Source organism: Lygodium microphyllum, chromosome 19 (assembly GCF_053477565.2).
Source record: "Lygodium microphyllum isolate KBCC chromosome 19, Lygodium_microphyllum_v1.1.10, whole genome shotgun sequence".
Lineage (NCBI taxonomy): Eukaryota > Viridiplantae > Streptophyta > Polypodiopsida > Schizaeales > Lygodiaceae > Lygodium > Lygodium microphyllum.
Genome location: NC_141153.1, coordinates 64,735,888 through 64,743,098, shown reverse-complemented (window position 1 = coordinate 64,743,098; position 7,211 = coordinate 64,735,888).

Genomic DNA, 7,211 nt, shown 5'->3' with positions numbered 1-7,211 from the left:
TTGGAAGTAGACAAATTTGGAGATCTTTGAAGGTGGAAGAAATATATATGGAAGTGGATGGATAAAATAGCAGGCCGTAATTAAATTTTCATGCAATTTTTGGAGGTAATTAGTAAAATATGAACTAGCTGGACTAGGAAAGACTTAAACCTCAATTACTTTTTGAAGTAGTGCTCTCTTCTCCTTCTCTTTTAAGCCTTTGGCTAAAGCTTCCATAGTGGCTACCAAGAAATGCAAGATCCTACTCTACAATAACCTTTTCTTCTTGTTTGACCATGGGGCAATGATTCTTTAGTCTTTGAGCATCAGATAGAGCACCATAGTGTGAGCACGATGAAGCACAAATATTAGGAAGCAGTTCAAAAAATGTGCCGAAATTTGCACTAAATTTATGCTCCCTATTGAATCCATAGCATGCAACAATCACTAGCCTTCAGATTGCTTATCATTTGAACAATTACTTGGCATTTTACTCAGCAAAGGACAAGCCTTGAAAGTCACTAATCTTCATTTATTCTCTCTAAAACCCTAACACACAGCAAGGCAGTCATAGCTTCAGACCGAAAAGCTTTAATTTCTTCAATCTTTGGTTATTTCCGATCTTCAAAGCTTCTTTACCATAATTTTGGAGCAAGATAAACTTCAACATTGAAGGCATTGCAATGATTTTAGCACATTGAGGTTCTTGAAGCTCATATTGAAGGATTATTTTGGGACTTTTCTTCAAGAAGCTTGAATATTCAACATTCAAGTGTTGAAGCAAGCCATGGGAAGCATTAATTCTTCACGGATTCAATCATATTTGAGCTTATATGGGCTGATCTTATAGACTCTTCAAGCTTTATAATGGATTCATACTCGATTATGGAGGGCTCTTCTAATAAGTGGATTGAAGCTTGCATCAATCATCTTCTTCAAGCTAGATCAACGTATTCCACTTGCTTAATCTCTGAAATCTCTCAATATCCACTTGCTTAAAGATTTTTCACTTGTTGATGAGAGATTATTGGTCAATTAATTCTCTGAAGAATTGATCAATAGATCAAAGATTGGTGCTCTTATTATTCATCAGAGCTTATTACATTGAATTTTAGCCTTCATTTCAATCTTATATCCATGATATTCCATCATGGATATCATTTATAATGTCTTGATGCATGACCTTGACTTGATTGGTTGATTTTCTTTACCCAAGATTGAAATATTATAAAGGGTAAGTACTAGCAATCAATGAGTCTCTGAATTGCATTGCTAAGACCCTCAGCCACCACTACTCATTTCTTCATTTTGAATTTTCATTGATCAAATATGCATATCATGGAAGGCTGAATGAAAATTTTAGTAATGCATATCATGTTGATTGATTAGAGTAGCATGTTATTGCCACATTGATATTCCCACCAAGGAAAAAGATGAATGCCGGGGGAGTTAGTGGGACAATAGAGAGGTAAACCTCCCCCACTATTAAAGATCTCAAAGGGGTGCAACAAATCGACTGAGGGAAACTTTATCCATCTCTTGGTGATTCTGAGATAGTGTAGGAAGCCTATTCTACCATTTTATCCCTCACATAGGTCTAGCAAGTGGAGAATTAAAGATTGAAGCACTCTCAAAAACTCAAGTACCTTGAAGATCAAGAGAGGGTAGAACATGGATTTTACAAGACAATGTATGGTATATATATGTTATCATAAGTACCATCTTCATCACTAAAATATAGGTACATGTACTATAGGTTACCCATAGATCCTACCCAGCTCCCCATATGGTTTGAAAGCCATTAGACACTATCATTTTTCTCTCAAGATGGAAATAGAGTACTTTAGGTTAAAACAAGATGCATGCTTGCACAGTTCAGCCTCAGAGATTAAATTGCAGAATTTTCTACCCTAAACATGTTATGATGTGCAATAGCTCATCTTGAAGAGGGTATTGTTTGCTCTATTTTGAATCAAAAATTTTGAGAATGGGAGTTTTCTAGCTCAAGTTATAGCCAATTTTCTGACAAGGGATACTGCAAGACTGCACTACTATGGCATGTCATAAGGGAAAGAGTAAGACTCGGGATGAATATGATCAACAAATCAAAGATTCTATCCTAGAAAATACACCTCAAGAGAGCCCTGAAGAGCCTCAAATACAAGGAAAAATTAGTGCACTTAATAATACCATGTGTGAACATGAGAGTAGGCATACCCAAAGGTATATGGAGCTATTTTCTTGAGTTGAACATATGGTATTGTCTACTAATCAGTGAAATCTTCCATTGAGAAGTTGGTGGGTTCCAGTACCCAAACAAAGACTTTGATTAACAAATTAGTAGAATCCAATGCTCAAATAATGGCTCAAATCTTCAAATGGATGCAAACGCAAATGGGAATCAAGGAAGCTAGGGAGAAAGCTCATTCAAATAATGATCCCTCAGTCCCACTTCATCCACCTAGCTAAAATGGCCAAGATCATGGAATCATTGGATAAAGGAGTATTCCCAATCGTCAATATGAAGTAGGTGAGACTTTACAAAGATATGATGACTGTTTGGGTAGTAAGAATGGTGCTAATTCCCAAGCTTATGGGCTAAATCCCCAACCCCTAGAGGTCCTCTACCATCGAGAAGGTTTCACACTAGTTCTTAGCCACCTATTGAAAGAGTACCATCTTATTTTGGAGGTTCAATGCCTACTAACCATGAGTAATCTGTTTTGGGATAGCAAACCTTTCATGAAAGGGAGTTGAATGATAAAATAATTTTGGCAAAGTACAATGGATAGTCATCTTCACCATCCAATCTAGAGGAATGGATTTCATCCCTAGAACTAATTATATGAAGATTCATTTTGCATCCTTATATTTGGAAGAATTTATTCATAGTTAATGGAGATACATCAAGAAAGAGAACATACTTGTAGAGAGTTGGGATGCATTCAAGACACTTATGGCTGAAGTCTTTGTCTCTCCTCTTGAAAAAGAAAAATTGGTATGAATATGGTGTGGATTAGAGCAAAGAGGCCTAACTGTACATGATTAATTTACCATCTATGTAGAGAGCATTAGTAATGAAGCTAGACTCCACAAGTATATGTATGGTTTAGAACCTTCGTTATCATCAATTAATGTTATGACACAAAACCCTACTAATCTTTTCAAAGCTATTGAGCTTGCGAAACATTATGGAAGAAATTATAGAAGCAAGTCTTCATTTTAGCCTAGTTATGGACATCTAAGGACTGTTTTAAAATAGGGACAAGTGGGAGCTTAAGAGTGCCAACTTATCCATCGTTCAATGCTTCAAGACCTCAAGACAATTTTAGAATAGCAAACAGTCCAAGAGTGGATTTTAAATAAGGGGACAACAAGTTTAGATCTACTTCAACCAATGTGAATCCAAATTCTATTCATATGGACCTCTACAAAGAAAAGAATGAAAAAGACTTATGTTTCAAATGTGGAGAAAAGTATACAATTGATCATGCAACAAAGTGTATATACAAAAATGCAAAAGCCAAGGTCAGTAGTATGTTAGTCTTTGAAGATTCAGAGAATGACAATGATGAGGTCAATGCATTTGTAACTACCACTAAAAATGAGGATGTTGAGGAGGAAGTTGGGCAAGAATACTTTTATGATCCTGCTAACACTTTTCCTTTTAATCCAGATGGTAGCATTCCTTATGGTTGGAAGAAACTCATGATGAGCCATTTGGTACCACTAATTGTTCCATTTCCATGGATGCTTGGATAGGTTCTAAGAGCCCTAATACACTTCGTATGAAGAATAATGTTCATGGAAAGGATGTGTTCATCCTGATAGATAGTGGCAGTACACACAATGTTATGAATAAGTCCATTGTGGATAAATTGAATTGTCTTCCCATTGATTTACAGCAGACCATAAGAGTTCAAATAGCAAATGATGAAGAAGAAATCAACACTCAAATATATCCACATGTTTCTTTATAGTTGATTGAAAATTATGAAGCAAAATTAAACCTGATTACTTTGGAAATGGGGCCCAGAGATGTTGTACTCGTTGTGTGATTGGCTAATGGCATTAGGAAAAATTACTATGGATTTCTCATAGCTTTATATGGAGGTTATCTTTGATGGACAACTCATCCATTTACAGGGAATCTCTAATAAATCAGATTTTTAGCTTATCACCATTCAACAACAAGAGGTGCTCACAGATTTTTTTTTTGCACCTAAATAAAGAGGTTAAAGATTAATCTAAAAATTCTGCAGCTCATCGAGCTTTGAAAGCTCTTCTTGAGGAGTACAGGTATTTGTTTGAAGTACCTACTACATTGTAATGTTCCCATTACTTAGTTTATTTTAATAAACAATGTGTGTATACATTCCAAAGAAAATTGATTTATGTTACAAATTTTTTAAAAATTTATGAAATTGGCTCTACTTATGAAGATAATTGTTATTATTAATAAGGTATTATATGCCAATTCATGGAAGAAAGACTTGGGAAACCCTCCCAAGACTAGCTTATTAAAACTATGTTTGTAGTATAGAACAACAAGAAGAACTAGCCTAGTGGATAGTCACTTGGCAGTTAAGTGCACTTGGGTGATGACATTGCTGAGATGGGTGACCTCTCGGGAAGATTTTCCTACAAGCTAGTGGGAGCTTCTCATGCGCAACCAATGACGCCAAAGAAGCCTTCATAGCCCGTTGCCAAGTATGCCAAGGCCAAGATGCCAAGGTCTATGCCTTGGTTGCCACCTTAGAGTGACGCCTGCCCAGCCATACAGCGCGTAGTGTGGTGCTCGCCCTCCTAGGACATTAATCTAAAGGTAAAGTACAAGCTAAAATCCACTTAAGTGAGATACATGACTATTCTAATTATGTTGTCCCTTTAGTACCAAGCGATGATAATGTTGGACCTAAAGATTATGTTCAGTGCAAGAATAAGAAACGTTTTGGGTCTCTTTACGCTAGTAGGAAAGCCCTAGGACATTAACACAAAGCTAAAAGTACAAGCTATAAAACACTAAAGTTAGATGCATGACTATGCTAATTATGGTGTCCCTTTAGTGCCAAGCCATGAGGATGTGGGACCTAGACATTATGCTTAGTACAAGAGTAAGGAAAGCCTTGTGTCTCTTTGCAGCAAGTAAGCATTCGAACATCAAAACAAAGCTAAAAGTACAAGCTAAAAACCACTTAAGTGAGATGCATAACCACTAATTATCATGTCCCGTTATTGCCAAGTCATGAGGATCTGGGACCCAGACATCTATCGACATATATCACACATATGATGCCAAGTTGTATCCACTAGCTTGTACATGATAAAGTGAAGTAATTTATATAGTAAATAAATACAACACCTAGCACTATGCTACTCCACACTAGCAGTTGTAGTACATGTGTATGTGGTGTGTCTGTATATAAGGCCCACTTAGTCATTTTCAATTAATAGAGTGAGAATACACTAAGAAATAATAGAAGAGAATAGAACCCAAAAATCTCCCTTCCACCATATCTTGTTTGCAATGTGCAAGTGCTTGATACTTGTGGTACATTCTTCACATAGTATCATAGCAATCAATTAGGAGTTCAGTGGGTTTGTGACTTTTTTCACTTGTAGAAAATCTATGCTTAGAGTGATTGAGCATATTTGTACACAAAGGCCTTAATTGTTGGAGAGCAAGTAGCAACCATAGCCAAGAAAATTCCTTGGAGTGAAGGAAAAGGCACTTGCTTTCATAAAGAAGAGTGTGCCATACATGCATATTTCCACCGTTGGAGCTCAAGAGTGGTAAGAGAAGCTTTTGGGCTTCATTTCTAGGATTCTTGGATTAGTTTTAAGGCTTTTCAAAGCATTACACTAGAGTTCAGATGAAGATTGGACTAGACAAACAAATTCGTGGTTATGCTAGACTATTAGATAGCTTGCAATATCTTTACTATAACTTTTAATGTAAATATCAAAAGGAGAAAAGAAAATTTGATCCAAAAGGCTAACTTTAAGCTCTACAATATTACATTGTCAAAAGAAGTTATGATTGAAATCTAAGTGCATGATAGAGACAATTGCATATTACAAAGATTGTTTTGAAATGACAACACTCTGAAATAAGAAATGGGAAAAGTAGGAGCAATGACCTCTTAGTCACATGAACTTTGCTTATGATAAAAGTCACTTACAATAAGAATATTTGTAGATTTAAAGGCATGAGCTTGATGAAGGGGATGCAATGGTAGTGGAGAAGGAGAAGAGGAAGATGCAGGAGAGAAGAGCACACACAATGTAGGTGCTGTCCAACTGAACTGACAGCCTTATTGCACTATCATATTATATATGAATAAAGAATGGGCGGTCACAGTATACACGAGTAGGCCCAGAGGCCTTTTACCCCAACAACCTCCCACTAAAAGGCCAATGTGGCTAGGGAGTGAAAACAAAGAAAAGAAAAAAAAAAGACAAGGTGAGGAATCATAACATCTCACCCAACGCCCAATTGGAAAGCGAGCTATGCAAGAAGTGTCGGGAACCTCTGCAGAAGAAGAGTCAAGCATCCCTGAGTCCATGACATCCAAGAGATAAGCGATCCCGCAGCTCCATACAACAGAGCAATCCAAGAATGCTTCTCATGAAGCAAGCACAACTCATCAGTGCACAACTGTAAAGCATCAGAGTCGTGCATAGCATCAGCGTGGTGTATATAAGATAGCGGAGAGCAGTCAAACTCTCCAGAGTCAATCACTGAAAGAGGGCCAACATCCCGGACACTCGTCCAGCGGGGTCTCAAGACTACATGTGGCCTCAGTGAAGTAGAAGACTGACATATGGCTGGTTGTCTAGCATGCAAAACTACAAGAAAACGGTGCTCATGAGCCTGCAAGGGGTCTAGCAACTGACCATCAACATCCTGACCCTGACTGCTATGCATAGCTACGTCATCTGGGCCTATAAGTGCCTCATTTTCAGCATAAACAGCTTGCTGTAATGGCATTGTAGTTGCTGTAAAATCAGCCATAAAGCATACTGAACGCTCATCAAGAGGGCTAAGAGTGTCTGCGTCTCATAGAAGACAGCATGACGGTTGCATATGACCTGCTGGACATCCAAATCCCATAATCTGTAGGCCTTAAAGTCACCATCACCATAACCAAGGAGGATACATTTATGTGACATAGGCTCATGTGGCATATGTACAAATGTTTGGCAGCCAAACATCCTCAAGTAATCATAGG